Source organism: Rhinatrema bivittatum, chromosome 2 (genome assembly GCF_901001135.1).
Source record: "Rhinatrema bivittatum chromosome 2, aRhiBiv1.1, whole genome shotgun sequence".
Classification (NCBI taxonomy): Eukaryota; Metazoa; Chordata; class Amphibia; order Gymnophiona; family Rhinatrematidae; genus Rhinatrema; species Rhinatrema bivittatum.
In genome coordinates, this window is record NC_042616.1 from 788,530,757 (window position 1) to 788,556,408 (window position 25,652).

A 25,652-nucleotide genomic window follows, 5' to 3' on the forward strand; every position below is an offset into this window, starting at 1 on the left:
CTCCTAAAATAGTGCGGCAAATATGTGGTTGATCTATGTTTAAAATGTGTGTACTATAGTCGGCCTAATAAAATCAAGCTATTTTTAGCATCTAAACATCTGTACATGTTGGGGGCAGAAGGCCAAAAACAAAACAAAACAAAACAAAAAAAAAACCCATCTACCTGGGCCAAACGGCTCTGTGACAGTGCTTTGCACTTCCCTGCAAAGGAGACTTGGCTTTGATTCCCTGGTCAGGTCATGCACTCCCCACTGCAGAGGCAGAGCTCACTGTCCCCGAGAGAGAGAATCCCAAGTCAGATAGAAAGCAAAAAGTCCATCCCGCCCACCCAGCAAATTGCTTTTGGTGCTAAGTGTCCCCTCTCTGTGCAAGTTGCCCCCTTGCCTTATGTCAAGGGTGGTAGTAACCAGTGGCCATATTTAGAGCCCATGATCACACAGTTCCTGAAGGAGCCTTGGTGCACGGTCCCCGGCTGAGAACTGTCACTGCAATGACTGGGCTAAGTGAATTGACAGGGAGGGGATTTAAGGAAAGGGGAAAAAGCTGCAGGGGATTGTGAAAGAGGACTTACAATTACTGTAGCCCGACAGGGGTAAGTTCCAATTAAGTTGGAAGCGCCAAGGAGCCACCCCCAACCCCTCTCCCACCCCCCCACACACACCACCAACTGCAAGATGTGGGCATTTGGTATTCCATCCTCGCAGATGTGGTTATGCCTCTAAGTGGATGAATATAGATATTGAAAAGCAGTGGTGATAACGCCAACCCTTGTGACACTCCACACGTGAGGGGCCAAATAAACAGATAAGATTCACCAAAGTATATAAATTGGGTTCTGCCAGTCAGAAAGAAACAAACCATTTTAAAACATTGGACCCTCCTATACCTAAACCACTTCATTGATTAAATGAAATACTGTTTTTGACCTGGTAGCAGGAGACCACATAGTTTGCTTCAAAATATGCTGTATTTCCCCCAGAATAATCAAGGTTGATATTGAAAAGGGGTTCACTGCATTAGTTGGATTAAGTTTCATGTGCACTGCAAACTGTGAAACTTATAAAAAATATCTCACACTTTCTGCAGGGGTAGATGATTGATCCCTCTGGGCATTACAGGCTGTGTTTATGCCAAGCACTCAGCTGTTATAATATGGCTGCTCTTTCACAACCTTTGGATTGGTATAATTTTGTTTGTCACTAGTTTTTTGATTTGTTTGTTTTATCACCTTCTCTAGTCTTTTGTTACATTTAAGTTACCCAGACAAAGCCTGAGATTTCAGTTTTTCTGCCCTGCTGATTAAATTTCACCCAGGTACTGATTTAAATGGACAAAATTTAACTGGATATGTCAGGGTGGGGAATGTTATCGAGGTCGTGGCTTAGATGTATCCAGGTGACATCGTTATTCAGCACCATCGGGATGAATTTAGACAGGTAAGTGTGATCAGGTAAACAATAAGAACATAAGAGGGGCCTTGCTGGTTCAGATCAAGGTCCATTGAGTCCAGCGTCGTGTGTTTGACAGTGGCCAGTCTGGGTGATGAATACCCAGAATATCCCAAATAGTTATCCAGATAGGGTTATACAGGCACCTTTAGCCGACTTACCCAGGTAAGTCCTTCTGAATATCCCAGCTCAAGTTACCCTGGTAATGTTACTGGGATAATTTCCCACTCGCTGCACCATTCAGTATGGACCTCTGTTAATCTCTTTCAACTCTGAGAGTTACTGCTGTTTTGGCTTGGCAGGTTTGCTGCATAGATGCTAAGAGTTGTGTGTTTATTGCAGGGCTTTGTGTTACTTCACAAAGAATCTAGTATTAGAGAATGTGTCTGTGTTGTTGTTCGAGGTGACACCAACATTGGAATTTCATTTAGTATAGTGAGTAGTGGGGGAGGAGGGACTTCTTGGTTCTTCTTCTGACTAGGATAGGGTGGGGTGGGGTAGGGTGGAAGTAGGGAAATGTTTCGTTGGACCACTCAGGCTCCTCTGGAGAAACTCAGCTATTTTCCTCTTTATTGATAAGTTCATACAGAATAGCAGATACAGAACAGGAACAAAGTGACAGGTATCCAGTTGAGCGTACTTTCTAGCTAGCTAGCTCCTAACATCTTTTTTCCTCCTACATGAAACTTTCTACATTAATTTTCATCACCCTTACGTCCTGCATTCATGGGTCCTTAGTCTGTTATTGGAGGGAAATCATCTCTGCATTAAGAAAGTAGGGAAGCTAGCTTGTGGTTCACCATATCCTTGGCTATTATAGTATGAGGACAACCTTGGGGGTCTTTTGAGTGCCAGCATCTGGTGCATCTTAACAGCTTCCAAGTACAGTGGTGAACTCTGCTAGCAGCACGATAATCATCAGCTTTGATAGCCAAAGTGAAATTTGTCAATATTCCTTACAGGACGTTTCTATTTCTTTATAAAACCAGAAGTGCAAGGTTTCTTTTGAGTTAATGGTTGACCACTGGTTTCATTCCCATATAAAAGAATTGACTGAATGATGCAATCAGATAAGATCATTTTAATAGCAATTTTATTGGACGCTTGAAACTGGTGAAGGGTTTCTGTATTTTATAGAGGGCCCTTAGAACTTGTTACAATTCTGCCTGCTATGTAGCCACCCCCTGCCCCTACCCCTGTCAGAAGAGGTCATCAGGGAGCCTCGCTCACAGCCACTCTAGCCACCTTCTTACTGATCACTTGGTGCAGCAGTTACAGACCTATTTAGCCCAGGCTCTCCATCTACTCCTTGCCTCTTCATCGAGTCAGTCTGACTCTTTGCATTGGCCCACCTTGCCTTGCTTTTCAGCCTTGCTGTGTGGCCTTCTTGGCCTTCCGGCCATGCTCTATGGCCTTATCAGACTTCCTGTCCTGCCTTGCAGCCTTTGGACCTTCTAGATTCACCTGGCCCAGCTTCGTGACCTTTGTGGGCCTTCTTGTTTATTGTTCCCATGTTCTAGTCCTGTCATTGTTCAGTCCTAGTCCAATCCTTTTCCTGTCCTGACCAGTCTTTGTCTGGTTCAGTTCCTGCATCCAGCTCCTGTCTACCCTTAGTACCAACCCTGGCTTTGGTTCCATCTTTGTCTCCAGCTCTGTCTGTATCTAGGTCCTGTGAAGTCAAGGCAAAGTCAAAAATAACATTAACTATACTTTAATCAGTGTATCAGCAATCCATGTCGTGTGCAATTAAGCAAACCAACACCAATCATTTACCCTGAAAAGTACCTAACACATCTTTAAAGATTTGGTTAGCAAATAAAATAAGCACTATAATGTTCAATGTTCAACACAATGCCTGACATCAGCCGATGTTTCAAGGATTGACTGTATCACGGGCTTAACATCTAAAGAATATTCATTTGTGAATGTATTTTAGTCCAAGAATCTCACCATGGACTGGCCGGTCTCAAGAAAAATGGAATCTCACTCTCAGGTCCTGCCTGCCCTCAGTATTAGCCATGTCTTTGATTCCTGCCTTGTTCCCAGCCTTGTTCCCAGCCCTGTCTATGTCCAACTCTTGCCTGCCAGCTTGTGTCTTCACTTCCTGTTCTGCCACTATGATATTCTCCAGAAGGAAAGTCCTGCCGGCCCCCAGAACCTGTAGGTTTAACCCAAGAGGAAGGGGGCAGGTGAGGCAAAAGACCATCTCCAGTCCTGCCCTGCAGACCTGAGTCTTTCCTGTAGGGGTGATTCATGATCCCAGCCTGCCAGACCATGACAGAATGAAGAGGCTAATCAATCCCATCAGGAGTGGGTGCAGGAGTCCCTGTCAGCCTGGTGAGCAATGAAAAAATTGTGTACCTCTGCTGCTTATCTTGTAACGTATCAATGTTGGAACCCACAACCATTTCTTGAATGTACCAAATGTGATTCTCTAAATCCAGCTCACTATGGGTGTGAGGAGTGCAAAACTGTGAACCTTGTATACATAGAGGCTTGTCTTAGTTGTCACACACCTAAATTGAGTCCCTACTTAAAATTCCAGATCCTGACAGCATGAGATTTGCCTTTCAGAAAATATCAAGCCCTGCTCCCCTGAAAAACACAGCTGATCCAGTCACAATTAAAAGCAGCCAAAGCAATTTAAAATCCAGCATGCCCTGCTCTTCTGCCCCATATCAGAAAGCAGGAATTTCAAAGCCAGTTCCTGTGACTCCGACACCAGCTCAGCAGATCTCTGAAAGAATAGAGATTTGCACTAGACAATTAAAAGTGCAGCCCATGGCAAAAAATCCTTTTTGCTTCTGGGACCTCTATTTTATTTATTTATTTATTTTTCTATACCGACATTCGATTTGATATATCACATCGATTTACCTATAACAAGATGTCTAAGGCTAGCCTTAATGACATGATACAATATAACAGCTTAATTGAGTAGCTAGCTAAATACATGTTTTACAAGACAGTATTACCATATAACATGCTTATTAACTTAACTTATTACAGAGTAATAAAAATAGAAATAGTTTATAAGCCATTCCAGTTTTCCTAGACAGCTGCAGTCTCAAGTTGACCTAGAGAATACTCCTACAACAGCCAAAGTTAACCACAGGAATTTAAAATCTCTACCTGTACAAGTGAACATTGCTGAAGAATCCAGTTTTGCAGTGGCTCAGACTCCACCTTCCAGTAAACAGAGCACAGCATCACTTGGGGGATCATTAAACCATCGGCTGTTCCTAGCCCGGTTCCTCAACATCCAGACAGTTTCAGTTTAACAATGACTTCGCCCCAATCAACTGATTTGAGCCCTTTCAAATCAGCTGCTAATCCAGCCTGGAGAAAAGCTGTTCGACCACAAAAAAGGTAAATTCTGCCTCTCTAGGAAAAAGCAACTTTGATTAAACCACTTCTTCTAACTCCGGGCCCTACAGTGAATATCACAGCCAAGCCAGAATTAGTGCCACCTTCTAGGGCAGGTTTTGAATCCTTCCCTTTCATACAGAGATCTGCACCTGAGGACACCTTGATAGGTAAAATAAAAATACCTGGCTCTGCTTGCCAAAAAGAAAGGTAACTGTGACTCTGAGTGTTAGCCAAATATAGAGCTGGTTCCACTGAATCCAATCCAGGCTGCTGTTCCACCTCATCCAAAGATTCAGACCAAACGTCTTCCAGCAGATCCAGTCCAGGAGGAGCCCAGTCTATCTGCTCCACTCCAGGAGGAACCCAGTCCACCCAATCTGGTTCAAGAGGAGTCCGATCCACCTGATCCACTCCAGAAAGAGACTGGTCCATCTGATCTGCCTCAGAGAGATCCTGGTTCAAACTTTCAACACTAGAGAGGCTCTGGCCGAGAGCTCCTGTGTCAGAGAGACTCTGGCCCACCGCTTCAGTGCCAGAGAGACTCTGACCAAGTGCTTCAGTGCCAAAGAGGCTCTAACCCAGTGCTTCAGTGCCAGTGAGGCTCTGGCCTAGCAGTTCTGTGCAAAAGAAACTCTGGCACAGCAATCCCAAGCCAGAGAGACTCTGGCCCAGCACTTCAGCATCAGAGAGACACTGGCCCAGCAAATCATCTCCAAAGAGACTTTGGTCCAGTACTTCAGTTCCAGAGAGATTCTGCTCTGATGCTTCAGTACCAGAGAAGCTCTGGTCCTACAGTTCAGGGCAAGAGAAACTCCAGCACAGCAATCCCATGCAGAGAGGCTCTGATACAACAATTCAGCACCAGAGAAACCCTGGCTCAGCCAATAAGCTCCAGAGATACTCTGTTCTGATGCTTCAGTGCCAGAGAGGCTCTGGCCCAGCAATCCAGCACCAGCAAGACTCTGACCCAGCACTTCAGCTCCAGAAGGATTCTGGCCAGCTTCTCAGTGCCAGGGAGCTGCTGATCAGGCACTTAAGATCCAGAGAGACTTTGATCTAGTACTTCTGCTCCAAAAAGACTCTGGCCCAGCTCCTCAGCATCGAAGAGACTATGCTCCAGCACCTCAACTCCAGAGAGACTATGCTCCAGCACCTCCTCCAGAGAGACTCTGGTCCTATATCTCTGGCCCAGCATTTCAGCTCCAGATGGATTCTGGTCCAGCATTTCAGCTCCAGAATGACTCTGGTCCTGCATCACAACTACAGAGAGACTCTAGTCTAGCATTTTTGTAAAATGATCTTTCCCCCCTCCAGCACCTGGACATGCCATCTGTGACCCCAGAAAACCCAGTACCTCCTGGCCAAACACCGAACGTTTCTGCTTTTGCCATGAACGATGAACCTACTGGCCACTGCCCCCAAGGCAATTGGGTCCCAGCAGGAAGGAGTTTTAAAAGGGGGGTTTACTGTCGCAATTCTGCCTGCTATGCAGCCTTCTCCATCAGCAGAGGTCATCATGGAATCTCACTCACAGCTTGCTCTAGCCACCGCCTTGTTGATCAGAAAACCACGAACTTTCTCACAGTTCAAGCAAATTCCCCATCTAAATTCTGGCCAGAATACTAGTATATGAGCTCAATCTCTCATGAATGGTCAATACTTTAGATGAATTTCTCAGCAGTCCCATTGCAGGATGATTGGAAAATCTATGATGATTTCATTGGATCAGGTGGATCAGGTGATCAACTTGCCTTACAGAGACAATATCATGAAAACCTCACTAAAATAAAATAAAAATTCCCTCTCTATTTTGAATAAAGGTTTGACAAATCTTTTGGTTATTCCCTAAAATTAAGTTTGACTAATACTTCTAAAATACTGTTCACCTAGCTAGAAAATAAACAAAACACAAATTATCTAAAAGTCACCTCATTTGCCCTATCTACAAAAAAAACCAGAAGACTACCTTTTTCAGTCTACTGGATAAGTAATTTCTTGTCAGAGTAGTTAACAAAAAAAGAAAAATCACAGCTACAAGAAAGGTTTTTTCATTTTTAGATCTGTTGTTTCAGCATTTATTTATTTATTTATTTATTTAAGAGTTTTTATATACCGTCATTAAGTTATTTACCATCATAACGGTTTACAATAAGGCACTTATATCAAAGAAAGTGTAGATCCTAATTTACATGGATGGTGCCATTGTGGTTCGGTAACAAACAATAATTAAGAATAATATGGGTTGTGCTCAGGAAATTACCTTTAGAGAAATTCCCTTGGGGGGTTAAGTGTTTTATGGTACTTCATCCTGATGGTTTGACTACAGTACAACATCCTGAAGACTGAAGTTATATCTCTCCCATGGCTCTTTTTCTCCCTCTATCTCTCTTCCTCACTCTCTGAGTCTCTCAAACAAAGACAGACTCATCTTTTATATGTAATTAGCTAAGAAATCTCACTATTATTTGGTGCCCTGTCTTGCATTGGCTAGAGGAATGAATATGTAATGTATCATTGACCTCAGCTTTGATGTAAAAATATGCCATTTGTTACTTTAAATCTAAACAAGATTCTGATAGAGACCTTCGTTTTCAGTTTTTATTTTGTCTGGGAATTTTAATGTTAGAAATAAATGAGTCTGTTGAAAAATGGCTTTGATATAATAAACAGGAGAAAAATCAATGGAAAAGTCATTGCCCCACTGATTTCTTTTTTGCTCTAGCACTGAAATTCCCATGCAAAATAAAATAACTGAACATGAAGATTCTTACTGATAAACTATCAAAGAACATGGAATTATATTATCTTCCCCCCCCCCCCCCCGCCTTATTGGATGTTCTCATGGGGGCAGTATTGTTCGGCAAATAACACAGCACTGGTATCCAGCCAATTTAATCAATAAGGGGTTAGGGGCAGATTTTATAACATACGCGTGGGCGTACATTTGTGCACGCAACCCAGCGCACACAAATGTACGCCTCATCTTATAACATGTACACGCAGCTGCGCGCATGTTATAAAATCAGGGGTCGGTGCGCACAAGGGGGTGCACAATTGTGCAACTTGCGCGTGCCGAAGCATGCTGCCTTCTTCCATTCCCTACCCCCATCCCACCTTCCCTTCTCTTCCCCTAACTCTCCCACCCCCCAGCCCTAAGCTAACCCTCCTAAAAAAGTTATCTTATCTAGTTTCGCCTGCCTTGGGCAGGCGCAAGTTGCACGCACTGGCCAATAGCCGGCCCATGATCCCGGACACAGCAGCAAATGGACACAGTGCCTGGAGGCTTCGGCCCCGCCCCACCCCTTTTTTCAAGCCCCGGGACTTACACACGTCCTGGAGCTTTAAGTGCGCCACCGGGCTTTTTGAAAATAGGCCCGGCGCGCGTAACCCCCATACACACGAAAATCTGCCTGGATTTACGCGTGTAGGGCTTTGAAAATCTGCCCCTTTATTTTCAAAAGGATTTACATGTGTAAATGTAATTAATACTGTAGCAATTTTCAAAAGCTATTTTCTCGCATAATGTGCATTTATGAGGGCAATTCCTATGGACAACTCAATGGCACATATTGTAACAATTTTCAAAAGACCACTTTCACGGGTAAGTACATTTACACATGTAAAACCCATTTTTAAGCAACAAAATGCTTTTAAAAATCAAGACCAAAGTTCTTAGTTTGAATTTACAAGGCATCAAGTTTCCTACCCATGGGACTTCAAAGGATGGAGAACAACCTCAATAGCCCAGCATAAAAAATGTTGATTACCTTTCTTTTGTCTTTCAAAAGAACATGTGCTCTCTTCTACTAATTAGTTCCTGATTTCAAAAGAAGTGGTTTGGGCTGTTCCATTTATCTTGAGTGAGTAGATGGAGAAGAAATGTTAAATTAATAAATGCTTCTAAGTTACAACTTTAAGTTAAATAAGAATTCCCATGCTTAAAATTCAAAGTAGCTTAATATCTGCCAAGTGAAATTAACAAGAGACTGCTTGATTGAACAGCAAATTATAGTCCCAAAGCTAGTTTAGCTTGGAGAGGGCTTTCAACTACTCCTAAACACATAGTAATATAAGATAGAAAGTGATGGCATGGTTATTTCAATGCCTTACTTAGTTTTATATATTTTACTTTTTATTAAATTCTTGTATGCTTACTGTATTTTATATTTCATTGTTGTAAACTGCCTTGGTCAGCTTGCTGTTTGTGAGGTATTGTTGCGCAGGAAGTGGACCCTTGGCCTGGTGCAGGATTGGTACGGCCCTCTCGTTGGATCCAGAGAGCGCCTGCCACCTGGAGGCGGAGCACAGGAGGAAACAGAGGCTAGCTGGAGCTTCCCCAATAGCAACCCGGGGTTTCTGCAGGTTGAGCTTTTGGGTACCCGGGCCGCCTCACAGGCTCTCCGAGAGATGAAGTGCAGAGGAGTGCCCACCACGAACAACGATGTGTGGTCGAGGTCCAAGCAAGAATGTCCAGAGGTCACAGGAGGCCAGAACAGAAAGTCTGAGTGGATAGTGAGGATCAAGGCCAGAGTAATAGTTCAGAATGGTCAGCCGAAGCAGGTGTCAGTACCTTAAGTCAATCCGGGAGTAGTCAGGTCAGGCAGAGGTCAAGTTCCAGGTGGCGATCAGGAGTGGTCAGTAGTCAGGCAGAGGTCGGATCCAAGCAGGCAGAGGTCGGATCCAAGCAGCGATCAAGAGTAGTCAGTGAACAGGCAGAGGTCAGATCCGGGCAGCAGTCAGACGGGTCAAGAGCAAGCAATGGTCAGTATTATGAGATCAGTCCAAAGGGTACTACCAGGAATGGCGAGACGAAGGAACAGGAGACGCTGGAACAGGAGACATTGGAACAAAAAAACTAGAGACACCGGAGTGTACGACCCGATTGCCAAGGCAAGGAAGTGGTATCTGACCACTTCCTTATATCCTGCCATCAATCAGGGCGCGCCACGGAACTGGGAGCCGCACTTGGCCCTTTAAGAGACCGGGCGGTTCGCGCGCACATGCCTAGGGGCGGGGCCGACGCCATGGAGGATGCCGAGCCCTGCCGTGAGGCCTGGACGGGATACTGAGAGCGGGGAAGCGGGGATGCCGCAAACTGGCTGGTGACTGAGAGCGGGTGAGCCGGGGACACCGCGATCTGGCTGGAGACTGAGACCGGGGGAGCCTGGAGCTTGTGGATTGGAGAGCAAGGTGATCAGGGCCCACTGCGGAGCGGACGTGGCCAGGACGCGCAACAGGGTATAGAAGATTTGAGAAATAAAGATGTGAAGCTGGATCAGAACAAAGGTCTATCAAACTCAGCATCCTGTCTTTTTTACTTAATGCACAATTAAACTCTGGAATTTGTTGCCAGAGAATGTGGTTAGTGCAGTTAGTATAGCTGTGTTTAAAAAAGGATTGGATAAGTTCTTGGAGGAGAAGTCCATTACCTGCTATTAATTAAGTTGACTTAGAAAATAGCCACTGCCATTAGCAATGGTTACATGGAATAGACTTAGGGGTAGATTTTAAAAATTTGCGCGATTGCGTACTTTTGTTCGCGCACCAGGCGCTGGATTTTATAAGATACGCGGGTAGCCGCGCATATCTTATAAAATCCGGGGTCGGCACGCGCAAGGGGGTGCACATTTGTGCGACCAGGGTTCTGTGCGCGCCGGCGGCCTATGCAAAATAGGTGCGCCGGCGCGCGAAGGCCCTGCGCGCGTAAATCCGGCCGGATTTACGCGCGCAAGGCATTTAAAATCCGCCCCTTAGTTTTTGGGTACTTGCCAGGTTTTTATGGCCTGGATTGGCCACTGTTGGAAACAGGATGCTGGGCGTGATGGACCCTTGGTCTAACCCAGTATGGCATGTTCTTATGTTCTTAATTATAATTCAGTTTACTCATGGATTTCTAAGGCCAAGCCTATTCCCAACAAGCATTAACATAGGATTATTACTGTTTGGGTTCAGAGTGCCTTTTCTTTTACCTTTTTTTTGCAGGTTTTTCTGGTTGGCACCATAGCATTGCATATAAATAATTTTTTTACCTCTGAATGTCATTCATTTATCATGTAAAATCTGGCATTACAAATGCTTAATTTTTAATTGCATATGGGGAGGGCATGACAAGGAGAGGGGTGACATTTAGTGTTTGGATAGGGGGCCCATGATGGCAGAGTTTTAAAGAGAGCCGTTGTGCGTGGCCCCAAACCCAGGTCTCCCATGGTATTGACTGGAGTTAATAAAGTTAGGAAGAGATTTAAAATAAGAGATAAAAAGATCCCCGGAGTGTTGTAATGAAAGCTCCTGGTGCCAGGACCTCTGTACTGGTTCCAATTGAGCTGGACACCCAAAGAAGCAGGAGGAAATGGCTGGGTCAAAATAAAAAATCAAAGCCCCTTACATTTAACAGAGTCTCCGAGCTCATGGTGTTGTATGTTGGGTTCAGGGTGACGGCGCACTTTTTCACTTGGCTATAGGTGGCAAATGCCTAGCTAAGGATCTGTTGTACAGCATTATTTCTGAAAGCCACTAGGTACAGAGCATGAGAACCCGGGGTATTTCTTCAAATTAGAATGAGAGTCAGAGTTAATGTGTGGTAATTTACACTTACACCATGGGGTATCCTAGAAGGAGCGGCAGTTACTACCCTTAACAAAAGGATAGGGGGTAACCTGCATGGAGTGGCAGTTACTACCTTTAACAGAAGGCTTAGAGGTAACCTGCATGGAGCGGCAATTACTAGGCTTGGAGGTAAACTGCATGGAGAGGCAGTTACTAGGCTTGGAGGTGACCTTCATGGAGAGGCAGTTATTGCCCTTAACAGAAGGCTTTGAGGTAACCTGCATGGAGCGGAAGTTACTGCCCTTAACAGAAGGCATGGAGGTAACTTGCATGGAGCGACAGTTACTACCCTTAATGGAAGGCTTGGAGGTAAACTGCATGGAGAGGCAGTTACTACCCTTAACAGAAGGCATGGGGGTAACCTGCATGGAGTGGCAGTTACTACCCACAACAGAACGTTTAGGGTAATCTGCATGGAGTGGCAGTTAGTACCTGTAACAGAAGGTTTGGGGTAACATGCATGGAACGGCAGTTACTACCCTTAACAGAAGGCTTGGAGGTAACCTGCATGGAGTGGCAGTTACTAGGCTTGGAGGTAACCTACATGGAGAGGCAGTTACTACCAACAAAAGGATAGGGGGTAACCTGCATGGAGTGGAAGTTACTACCCTTAACAGAAGGCTTGGAGGTAACCTGCATGGAGTGGCAGTTACTACCCTTAACAAAAGGATAGGGGGTAACCTACATTGAGTGGCAGTTACTACCCTTAAAAGAAGGCTTGGAGGTAACCTGCATGGAGTGGCAGTTACTACCCTTAATAGAAAGTTTGGGGGCAACCTGCATGGAGTGGCAGTTACTACCCTTAACAGAAAGTTTGGGGGGTAACCTGCATGGAGAGGCAGTTACTGCCCTTAACATTAGGTTTGGGGGTAACCTGCATGGAGAGGCAGTTACTGCCCTTAACAGAAGGCTTGGAGGTAACCTGCATGGAGCAGCAGTTACTGTTATGACTAGAGGAGTGGACCCTTGGTCCGGCGATGTCCATTAGGCCCACCGTCGTAAGGCGAGGCCTGTCCTCAGAATTCTTGTAGGGTTGAAGAAGATCTGGATGCAGGCACCTCCTGCAGGTCGTGTTCTCCAGATAGCTGGCGCCTCCAGCGGGTCGAGAAAGCAGATGCTGATGCCTTCAGCAGGTCGAGAGAGCAGTTGCTGATGCCTTCAGCAGGTCGAAGAGCCAGGACCAAGGAGCGCTCAGCAGCCAGTCCAGGGGTCGAGAGCCAGAGAGTTCCGCAGCCAGTCTAGGGGTATAGAGCCCGAGAGTTCCGCAGCCAGTCCAGGGGTCGAGAGCCAGAGAGTTCCGCAGCTAGTCCAGGGGTCGAGAGCCAGAGAGTACCGTAGACAGTCCAGGGGTCAAGAGCCAGAAAGTACCGCAGCCAGTCCAGGGGTCGAGATCCAGAAGATACAGCAGCCAGTCCAGAGATCAAGCACGGAGGAAACAAGCAGGAACCACGATCAGGAACAAACACAGGAGCCAAGAAGCCAAGGCAAGGTCTGAAGGCTCAGACCTTGCCTTAAATAGATCCCAGATGATTGGGGCTGGCAGGAAGGAACTGTCCTACATCCAGTAGGGGTTCCTTTAAATCTAGTCTATAGCCGCCCGTGCGGCCCTAGGGAACTTCAGGGGGCGGAGCTTAGCCGCGCGGGGAAGACGCCACGGCCATGTTGATGCAGCAGCTGCTGCTACCGAAGGAACCGCTGACGCTGGCCTCAGCGTCGGCGTTTGGCCCTGGTGCTAGGGTGAGTGACCGGCCCCGGTCGCGGTTTGCCGCGGCCGGTGGTCATAATAGTTACTAGGCTTGGAGGGAACCTGCATGGAGAGACAGTTACTACCCTTAATAAAAGGATAGGGGGTAACCTGCATGGAGTGGCAGTTACTACCCTTAACAGAAAGTTTGGGGCTAACCTGCATGCAATGGCACTTACTACCCTTAACAGAAGGATTAAGGGTAACCTGCATGGAGAGGCAGTTACTACCATTAATAGAACGTTTGGGGGTAACCTGCATGGAGAGGCAGTTACTGCCCTTAACAGAAGGCTTGGAGATAACCTGAATGGATCGGAAGTTACTACCCTTAATAGAAGGCTTGGAGATAACCTGAATGGATCGGAAGTTACTACCCTTAACAGAAGACTTGGAGGTAACCTGTATGGAGTGGCAGTTACTACCCTTAACAGAAGGTTTGGGGTAACATGCATGGAACGGCAGTTACTACCCTTAACAGAAGGTTTGGGGTAACCTGCATGGAGTGGCAGTTACTACCCTTAACAGAAGGTTTGGGAGTAACCTGCATGGAGCGGCAATTACTACCCTTAACAGAAGGCTTGGAGGTAACCTTCATGGAGTGGCAATTACTACCCTTAACAGAAGGCTTGGGGGTAACCTGCATGGAGTGGCAGTTAATACCCTTAACAGATAGTTTAGGGTGACCTGCTTGGAGTGGCAGTTAATGCCCTTAACAGAAGGCTTAGAGGTAACCTGCATGGAGCGGCAATTAAATGTAAAGCTTACTCTATGCTTATGACCAGGGACACAAGAACACTCTTAACAGAAGGCTTGGGGGTAACCTGCATGGAGTGGCAATTACTGCCCTTAACAGAAGGCATGAAGTGGCAGTTACTGCCATAAGCAACTTGCTGGGCAGACTGTATGGACCATTTGCTCTATATCTGCTAGCATTAAAATGTTACTATGTTACAATGAATATTTTTGTGAATATGTGCCCATTTTGCACTTTTGTATATCACAAAAATGACCTACTCATTTTATTTATTTAGTTTATTTATTTAAAAGTATTTATTACCTGCCCTTCCAAAACGTTCGGGGCAGAGTACAATAAAACATACACAGCTTACAAAAATAGAGAAAAATAATGAAAATATCATCACGCTACGGAAATGCTGCATAGGAGTAGATATAGGAATCATAGCCAAGACAGTGAGATAAATAAAATAATGTATTGCTGTTGTTGGAGTGCGTCATTTATAGCTTGGCTGTCATGGTAGCGAGTCCTTGTGCTTGGCGTGGTTGATGCAGCCTAGCAGGCGAGCCTACTAGGCTCACACCGACAGCTGGCAGACACACCCTACTGAACAGGAGCTTCAGCCGTACCAGCCCCATTTCCCGCAGGTTGAGCCTTTGGGTTCCAGGGCAGGACTTGGGCCAGTGTTCCTTAAGGGGCAGTCAGAGAGAGAGAGAGAGAGTCCAGATGTGGGTAGAGGTCAGAGCCAGCAGCAGACAGGTGGTATCTGGGTTGAGGCTGAGGGTCAGGGCGGCAGCAGGCAGACACAGGTCAAGGTCCATATCAGCAATTGGTACCAAGTGGCGGGCAGACGAATGGTCCGGCTCTGTAGCAGGCGAAAGAGTGGATCAAGCAAGGGCAGACAGCAGGGGACCAAGACAGATGAAAAGTAGGGAGGCAAGGGGCAGGCAAGACGCACAAGACAACAAGGCAAGGCAAGGCTCAGAGACACAGGAGCAGGACAAGGCAGAGGGGACCCATGAATATCACCAGGCACGGACGCTGAGGAATGGTGTGGGTGTGCTGCTGGGGTTTAAAACCCCAGGGTGTGCTGACGTCACCATCCAGCACTGACTGCACTATGAAGGCCGGTCAGCTGTGCACATGCACCCCCTACAGGACAGCACGGCACGAGCAGAGGAGGAGAAGCTAGCGGCATTCCTGCACTCCGTGGTCCCAACTGGTCGGTGAGAGCGTCCACATGACCGGCCAACCATTACCCTGTCATTCAGAGATAGGAAAAGCTTTCATAAACAGGTGTGTTTTAAAGACCTTTTAAAATTCTTTGCCATCTTGGGTCAGATGACTATGACTAGGTAAAGAATTCCATTAAAATAATATGCAAAACAGTTTAGCAACATTTTGCTTGCAATAAGGTTTGTCAATGCTGAAATGCTAATATGATGATCTGTATGATTTTTCTACACAATTTTTGCAAACAGCTTAACAAACATAAAGTTGCATACAGATAAATGGCATCAGTGTGCATTAAAATTCAGAAATGTTCTGCTACTTGCAGCTTTAATGCATGCAACTGTATTAGCAAAGTTATTCACGGCTTAGGATATTGGCCTCTAATTCTGGGCTACTTTGTTATGAGAACTCACAACAAAGAGATCTTTGAAAGAACACTTGAGAGAAAAGAAAAACTTTAGGCATTCTTTACTGAAAGTTAACCACACAGGGTTCCCTGCCACAGCCACAGTGCTGAATGAAACCATCATTATGCTGAACACATGAGTTTTCTTAAAGAGTGTATGCATAGGGGGGCCCGGATTCAGCCATGAACTTTTTATCAGAAGGAAACAGCCTTTCTTTAATCTCATTGGTTTCATTGTGCTATGCAGTCTTTCATGGTTGCAATTGTTGGCTGGAGTGTGTCCATTTTAAGAGGTATATACCACATCTATTAGAAGAAATGCAGTGATTTTTCTTCGGTGTATTTCAAGAAGTGTTTTGAGATTAAATCATGCTTTCTTTCTATAAAACAAACATGCAGACAATGGAAAGACTGGATGGTTGAAACTAGTGAGGTTATTTTACATAAGAACATAAGATATGCCATACTGGGTCAGAGCAAAGGTCCATCAAGTTCACTATCCTGTTTCCAACAGTGGCCAATCCAAGTCACAAGTGTTGCGGTTCTGGCCGCGAGTGCCGCGACCAGACCCTTACCTCCATGCTCCTGGACCTACTCCCACTTCTGGAGGCCTGGTTTGCACCCTGTTTGGTGGTGTCCCCGCGGGGGCCGCACCGCCAGGAAGCTTCCCATGGACGCCCTGCTTCTAGGTGCGCGCACCACTTGGACGCTTTTCTAGGCCGTTTCCCACCAGTGGTGACCCCGCCCAGTTCCTGACGTCAGATGTCGCGGCCTTGATAAGCCGGCCGCGGACACTCAGTCTTTGCCTTGCAACGGGCTTACCTCCTGGTTCCCTGTTGCGTCGTGCCCCGGAGTGAGTTGCCTTGCTACCCGCTTCGTTCCTGCTTGCCTGCTACAGTACCTGCTTGGTTCCTGCTTGCCTGCTACAGTTCCTGCCTGGTCCCAGTACCCGAGTCTTGCTACAGTTCCTGCCTGGTTCCAGTACCCGAGTCTTGCTACAGTTCCTGCCTGGTTCCAGTATCCGAGTCTGTCTACAATTCCTGCCTGGTTCCAGTACCCGAGTCTGGCTACAGTTCCTGTCTGGTTCCAGTACCCGCTACAGTTCCCGCCTGGTTCCAGAACCCGAGCCCCGTTACAATACTGATCTACTGTCCTAGTCTGGTTCCAGTTCCCAGTCCTGATCAACAATCCGCCTAAGTCCCAGCGGCCGGGCCCCTACGGGCTCCTCCCGGGGGGGCTTCGGCTTCCAAGGGTGAAGCCGCCTAAGTCCCAGCGGTTGGGCTCCTACGGGCTCCTTCCGGGGAGTACCAGCTTCCAGGGTGAAGAGCACCTCTACGTCCTGCCTGAACATCTGCCTCCCAGCCTGCCACATACTAGAAACATTGACCACCTTTCCCAGTCTCCTGCAGGTCGGCCTAAGGGTCCACTAAACTGAGACTCCATAACAACAAGTACCTGACAAGTACCCAAACATTTGATAAATCACAAACTACTATTGCTTATTAATTACCGTAATAGTGAAGATCCATAAAGGCTAGAGGATGGGAATGAAGAGAAGAGCCATGGGGGTGGTTGCTGGCATGGTGGCTACTACCTGTGATTACTACCCTTACTCAATAAGCCTTCACACTGTTAATGTAATTCCAACATTGCTCTCTGTTTCAACAGCAAGGGGAAATGTGGAAAAGAGGATTTGCATTCAGACAACAACCAACAAGGACTGAACTACACAGTCTGGGTAAACAAATAAGCATGGAGGTAGCTTGCTTATTGCAGCAGATACAATCCTAAACCAATTAAGCCTGATACTTCACTTTGAATGCATATACAGCATTGCTCTCTGCTTCAACGGCAGGGAGAAATGTGGAAAAGAGGATATACATTCAGACAACATCCAACAAGGCATTGATCTGTGCAGTAGGGGTAAACAAGCATCGGGGTAACTTGCTTGATGCAGCGGTTACTACCCTTAATCATTAAGCCATATGATTCACCTTTGATGCAACTATAACATTACTCTCTGCATCAATGGCAGAGGGTGACAGGAAATTTGAATCAAACAGTTACCAACAAAGGCCCTGAACTTGGTGGTCAGTGAAACAGATAAGTATGGGAAAATAAGTGTAGGAGCTTGGTAGGCAGACTGGATGGGCTGTTTGGTCTTTTTCTTATGTTTCTATGTTTTCTTCTAGGAACTTATCCAAATCTTTTTTTAAACCCAGTTACACTAACTGCTGTAACCACATCCTCTGGCAATGATTTCCAGAGCTTAACTATGCACTGAGTGAAAAAGAATTGTCTTTGATTTGTTTGAAATGAGCTACTTGCTAACTTCATGGAGTGCCCCCTGGTCCTTCTATTATCTAAGAGAATAAATAACTGATTTAGATTAACTTGTTCAAGTCCTTTCATGATTTTGTAGACTTCTGTCATTATGCCCCTCAGTCATCTCTTCTCCAAACTGAACAGCTCTAACTTCTTTAGCCTTTCCTCATAGGGCAACCGTTCCATGCCCCTTATCATTTTGGTCGACCTTCTCTGCTCTTTCTCCAGTGCAGCTATATCCTTTTTGAAATGTGGTGACCAGAATTGCACACAGTAGTCAAGGTGCAGTCTCACCATGGAACTATACAGAGGTATTATGACATCCTCCATTTTATTTTCCATTCCTTTCCTAATAATTCCTAACAATCTTCCAGTTTTGCAAGGTCCTCCTGCAATTCATCACAATCCTCTTGAGATCTAACTACTCTGCATAGTTTTGTGTCATCCACAATTTGATCACCTCAGTCATCATACCCCTTTCCAGATCATTTAAAAATATATTAAAAAGCACCGGTCAAAGTACAGATCCCTGAGGCACTCCACTGCTTACCTTTTTCCACTGTGAAAACTGACCTTTTAGTCTTACTCTGTTTCCTGCCTTTTATCCAAATTGTAATCCACAAAAGGACATTGCCTCCTATCCCATGACGTTTTAGTTTTCTTAGAAGCCTCTCATGCAGGATTTTGTTGTACACCTTTTGAAAATCCAAATACACCACATCTACTGGTTTACCTTTGTCCATATGTTTAATCACTACTTCAAAAAAATGTAGGAGATTTGTGAGGCAGGACTTCCCTTGGGTATATCCATGTTGGCTATGTCCCATCAAACCACCTCTAACCAAATGCTTTGTGATTTTATTCTTTATAACAGTTTCCAAGATTTTTCCAGGCACTGAGGTCAGGCTTACTGGTCTATAGTTTCCTGGATTACCCCTGGATCCTTTTTAAATATCGGGGTTACATTGGCCAATCTTCAGGTACAGCAGATGATTTTAATGATGGGTTACAAATTAATTGAAATAGGTCTGAAATTTAATTTCTTGGTTATTTTAGAACCCTGGGGGTATTACTATCTGGTCCAGGTGATTTACTAATCTTCAGTTTGTCAATCAAGCCTACCACATCTTCCAGGCTCACCGTGATTTGGTTCAGTTGATTTGAATCATCACCCATGAAAACCTTCACCGGAATGGGTATCTCTCCAACATCCTCTTCAGTAAATACCAAAGCAAAGGAATCATTTAATTTTTCTGCCATGGCCTTATGTTCTCTAAGTGCCCCTTTAACCCCTTGATCATCCAATGGTCCAACCAATTCCCTTGCAGGCTTTCTGCTTTAGATATATTTTTAAAAGTTTTATTGCAAGTTTTTGTCTCTATGGCGAACTTCTTTTCAAATTCTTTCTTAGCCTGTCTTATCAATGTCTAACGTTTAACTTGCCAATGCGTATGCTATATTCTATTTTCTTCTGATGGATCCTTCTTCCAATTTTTGAATGAAGATCTTTTGGCTAAAATAGCCTCTTTCACCTCACCTTTTAACCATGTTGGTAATCGTTTTACCTTCCTTCAACCTTTCTTAATACATGCAATACATTTGGTCTGTGCTTCTAGGATGGTATTTTTTAACAATGTCTATGCCTGTTGCACCCTTTTTACCTTTATAGCTGCACCTTTCAGTTTTTTTCTAACTATTTTACCTCATTTTATGTAGGTCTCCTTTTTGAAAGTTTAGAGCTAGATCTGTGGATTTACTTACTGTCTCCCTTCCAGTCATTAATTCAAATTTGATCATATTATGATCACTATTGCCAAGCGGCCCCACCACTGTTACCTCTCTCACCAAGTCCTGCGCTCCACTGAGAATTAGATCTAAAATTGCTCCATTTCTTGTTGTTTCCTGAATCAATTGCTCCATAAAGCTGTCTTTTATTCCATCCAGGAACTTTATCTCTCATGCATGCCCTGATGTTTCACTTACCCAGTCAATATTGGGGTAATTGAAATTTCTCATTATTACTGCACTACCAGTTTGGTTAGCTTCCCTAATTTCTCTTAGCATTTCACTGTCCGTCTCACCATTTTGGCCAGGTGGACGGTAGTATACTCCTATCACTATTCTCTTCCCCAACACATAAGGGATTTTCTACTCATGCAGGATCTTTATCCTGTTGGACACTATGCCATCCCAGACATAAAGCGCCACCCCACCACCAAGATGCTCCTCTCTGTCATTGTGATATAATTTGTAGGGATGTGAATCGTTTTTTGATGATTTAAAATATCGTCCGATATATTTTAAATCATCAAAAATCGTTAGGGCCACGATACAATACCAATTCCCCCGATTTATCGTCAAAAAATCGTAAATCGGGGGAAGGGGGAGGGCAGGAAAACCGGCACACTAAAACACCCTAAAACCCACCCCCGACCCTTTAAATTAAATCCCCCACCCTCCCGAACCCCCCCCCCCAAATGCTGAACGACCTCCTGCAGTCGATCTCCTGCCGGCGCCATTTTCCGTACGGAAAACGATTCGCGGCAGGAGATCGCTCCCGGACCCCCGCTGGACCCTCAGGAACTTTTGGCCAGCTTGGGGGGGCCTTCTGACCCCCACAAGACTTGCCAAAAGTCCAGCGGGGGTCCGGAACGACCTCCTGCGTCGAATCGTTTTGGTCTATGGCCGCCACCATTTTGCGGCGGCCATTTTGCAAAATGGCACCGGCTGAAGACTACACGATTTAGTGTGCCGGTTTTCCTGCTCTCCCCCTTCCCCCAATTTAGCTACGGACCGCCGCTACGGAGGTAATTTAAGGCTACGGAGGTAATTTAAGCTACGGACCGCCGCTACGGACCCCCAGGTAATTTAAGGCATTTGGGGGGGGGGGGGTTCGGGAGGGTGGGGGATTTAATTTAAAGGGTCGGGGTGGGTTTTAGGGGGTTTTAGTGTGCCGTGTTTTAGTGTGCCGCTGGTCCCCCAGGTAATTTAAGGCATTTGGGGGGGGTTCGGGAGGGTGGGGGATTTAATTTAAAGGGTCGGGGTGGGTTTTAGGGGATTTTAGTGTGCCGGCTCACGATTTTAACGATTTTCACGATACTTTACACACCCAAACGGCAACAATACGATTCCCTCCCCCTCCCAGCCGAAATCGATCGTTAAGACGATCGAGGACACGATTCACATCTCTAATAATTTGTACCATGGTATAGCACTGTCCCATTGGTTATCCTCTTTCCACCATGGCTCTGAGATGCCAATTAAGTCTATGTCATCATTCACTGCTAAATCTCAAAAACAGCACCCAAATCTTCTGGGGTGTTTGGCAAAATGACAATCTAATATATAAATGAACCCCCAGTGTATTTTAATTTTCTGCCGAATATCAAAAATAATTCTTTGCTGACAATCGAGTCTTGAATTTACATACTATTGCGGTTTACCTTTCAAATAGTATGTAAATTCAAGACTCGATTGTCAGCAAAGAATTATTTTTGATATTCGGCAGAAAATTAAAATACACTGGGGGTTCATTTATATATTAGATTATCATTCACTGCTATACATTCTAATTGTCCCATTTTACTTCTTAGACTTCTGGCAGCATGCAAACATTTCAAAGTGTGATTTTGTTTGTTTGTATTTACATTCTGCTTTTAAGTTGACCAGGATAAATTGGAATCTTTTAGCTCAGGTGAGATTTTAATTGTAGGCACTTGGACTACTTTTCTTATTATTGGCACCTCTCTGTTGGGATGCCCTAATTCTAATGTGTCATTAGTATCCCTTGAAGATACCTCCTTCCAAACAATGCACTGCTAAGTGACTGTAGGCTTTCCCCTTTGTTCTAGTTTACAAGCTGCTCTATCTCCTTTTAAAAGGTTAGCACCAGCAGTCTGGTTCCACCCTGGTTAAGATGGAGCCCATCCCTTCGGAAAAGACTCCTGCTTCCCCAAAAGGCTCCCCAGCTCCTTTCAAAACTGAATCCCTCTTCCTTGCTCCATCGTCTTATCGCGCATTGAGACTCTGGAGCTCTGCCTGCCTCTGGGGACCTGTGCATGCTGCATGGAACAGGGAGCATTTCAGGACTGCTACCCTGGAGGTTCTGGATTTCAGCTTTCTACCTAAGAGCCTGAATTTGGCTTCCAGAACCTCCCTCCCACATTTTCCTATGTCGTTGGTGCTCACATGTACCATGACAGCCAGGTACTCCCCAGCACTGTCTAAAATCCTATGTAGGTGATGCGTGAAGTCCACCACCTTCACAGCAGGTAGGCATGTTACCAGGTGATCCTCAAGCCCACCAGCCACCCAGATGTACATTCCTAATAATTGAATCACCAACTATGATGGCTGACCTAATCCTTCCCTCTGGCAGTAGCCCTGGGAGACACATCCTCGGTGTGAGATAACAATGCACCACCTGAAGAGCAGGTCCTTGCTACAGGATCATTTCCTGCTACACCAGGTTGGTGCTCGCCCATCATTAGACCTTCCTCCTCCAAGGCAGCACCAGGGATGCCAGACTAGAGTTAGGACTCGGCTACTATGTCTCTGAAGTTCTCATCTATATACCTCTCTGTCTGCCTCAGCTCCTCCAGGTCTGCCACTCTAGCCTCCAGAGATTGGAGCTCTTTGCATCAGATCCACATGTATAATTTCTCACCGGTGGGTAAAAAATCATACATGTGACACACTATGCAAAAAACTGGGAGGCCCCCCTCTTGCTTCTGGACCTCTGCCTTTATCTTAAATGTTTTCAGTTTAGGTTGCCTTGGAGGTATGATTGCATACAATTAGGGTCCTTTAAATGTATTAGTGTATTCACTATGGGGTAGATTTTAAAAAACTGCGCCCGCACGTACTTTTGTTCGCGCAACTGGCGCAAACAAAAGTACACCGGATTTTAATAGATACGCGTGTAGCCGCGCTTATCTTTTAAAATCCGGGGTCGGCGCGCGCAAGGCTGTGCAAAATCGGCAACCTGCGCGCGCCGAGCCGCACAGCCTGCCTCCATTCCACCCCCCCCACACCTTCCCCTCCCTTCCCCTACCTAACCCACCTCCCCCAGCCCTATCTAAACCCCCCTCTACCTTTGTTGGTAAAGTTACGCCTGCCCGAGGCAGGCGTAACTTACACGCGCCGGGCCAGCCGCCGACGTGCGATTCCCCGGCCTGGGAGCAATTTCGGAGGCCTCAGCCATGCCCCCGAAATGCCTCCGGGCCAGAACCATGCCTGTGGCCCCACCCCAGATGATGTGCTGCTGCGACACGCCCCTGACATGCCCCCCAGGAAAGCCCCGGGACGTACGCGTATCCTGGGACTTGCGCGCACCGCCGAGCCTATTCAACATAGGCTCGGTGTGCACAGGGGAGCTTGGGGCAGGTTTCCGAGGGGGGAGGTACGTGCGTATCTTATGCGCGTACCCCTTTGAAAATATGCCCCTATATATCTGGTTGTGACCTACAAGGGAATGCTCAAACTCTTGATAAAGTGTGGGGAATTTCTGAGTTTAAGTTAAAAGGCTGATTTTTTTTTTTTTAAATATGAAAGTGACATCTGCCTATAATTAAAGGATGAGTTAGGGGTGGGTTGGAGAGATGAGGGAAATATAAACACACAAACTTCTAGTTGTTGCCTGACTTTCTGACTACCTTTTTAAAATAAAACACACAAACTTCTGTTTGTTGCCTGCCTGACTACCTATTTAAAATAAAATACACAAACTTCTGTTTGTTGCCTGCCTGACTACCTATTTAAAATAAAACACACAAACTTCGGTTTGTTGCCTGCCTGACTACCTATTTAAAACAAAACATTCAAATTTCTGTTTGTCGCCTGACTTTCTGATTACCTTTTTAAAACAAAACACATGAACACACTAAATAATATACCCCAATAGTTTACTTCTCCCTAATACTTTTAAGTTTTAAAAATTTCTCCAAGTAGAACTTACTAATTCTTTCCAGCAACCAGCAAGGTGATCCTCTCCTCTCAGTGCTTCCATAGAAGGTCCTTGGATATTTTTTTTAAATTGCTTCGTTAATAATCAATTTGAAGGCAAAGGGCTGTATTGTGGGACTGGTCATGATATGTGAAAATGTCAATATGACTTTCTGCCCCCCCCCCAAAAAAAAAAACCAACTTAATTTTCCCCCCTATCACCACCACTAGAGATACCATTGACCTAGTGCAATAATACCATGGCTATTTAGGACTGCAACTACCACTCTGCAGGTTACCCCAAAGCCATCTGGGAAGCACAATGCAATGGCAATGATATTTTCAGGTTGTAACTGCTACTCTGTGCGTTTAGCCAGTGTTTCGCTTCCATTCTCTTGCCAGCAGGGATCTTCTGTGTTTATGCACCCATTTTTTAAATTCCTTTATTGTTTATGTCTACATCTCTTCCTGTGGGCAGAGGATAGGGTGGTGCATTCGGATTGACCGCATTAGTAAAAACGGCAACTCATATTTTTTTTTTACTTAAAAATTGATTCGACATAAACGATCGATTTCCCACTATCGAACATAGAATATGTTCGATATGTTGGAGATGCCGCGATTGTTGAGCCCAAATAAAAATATAAACCCCCTCAACCCTCCTTAATCCCCCCCCCCGACTTACCACAAAATCCCTGGTGATGGACGAGGAGTGAGGGACCGCCATTTCTGCAAATCCTTGGCGAGAAAGCAATGTTGACATCGGCGGCACGTCGAGTGACGTCCGGGCGTCACGTGTATCCCGGCTCGTTCGCCGCCGGACGGCTCGTTCGGCCCAAAAAAGAACTTTGGCCACTTGGGGGGGCCTCCTGACCCCCCCAAGCTTGCCAAAAGTTCTTTTTGGGCCGAACGAGCCGTCCGGCGCAAAGGCATCGCCGGGAATCATGTGGCGCCGCGTCACTCAACGCGACGTCACGTGATTCCCGGCAAGTTCGCGCCGGACGGCTCGTTCGGCCCAAAAAAGAACTTTTGGCCAGCTTGAGGGGGTCGGAGGCCCCCCCAAGCTGGCCAAAAGTTCTTTTTGGGCCGAACGAGCCGTCCGGCGCGAACTTGCCGGAATCACGTGACGTCGGCGTCACGTGATTCCCGGCTCGTTCGCGCCGGACGGCTCGTTCGGCCCAAAAAGAACTTTGGCCAGCTTGGGGGGGTCAGAGGCCCCCCCAAGCTGCCAAAAGTTCTTTTTGGGGCCGAACGAGCCGTCCGGCGCGAACGAGCCGGGAATCACGTACGCCGCGTCACTCGACGTGCCACCGACGTCACATGCTTCTCGCCAAGGATTGCAGAAATGACGTCCTCACTCCTCGCTCGAATCACCAGGGAGTTGTGGTAAGTCTGGGGGGGGGGATTAAGGAGGGTGAGGGGGTTTAAATTTTTTTTTTGCACATATGTACATATACCCAACTCATTGGATTTTTTTTATGTCCATATTGGCCGCAAGTGGGACCCCCTTTCGGACATAAAAAATATGAACATAAAATTTTGCTCTGCACATCCCTAGCAGAGGATGGCATTCCAGATATGCACTGCCCTTTCCATGAAAAGGTATTTCCAGATGCTCCTGAGTCCTTGAAGCTTCATATCATGACCCCTAGCTGTACAACTTCTTTTCTGCTGGTAAAGGATAGCTTCTTGTTCATTAATATCGTTCAGATATTTAAGAGTCCCATCTGTCTCTCCTTTCATCTAGAAGATTATACTTATTTAGGACCTTCTTTCGTGCAGTGGGGAAACATCGCGTGCGGCGATGTTTTTGCCATTAGTGCTGCGTGATGATTCTTTCA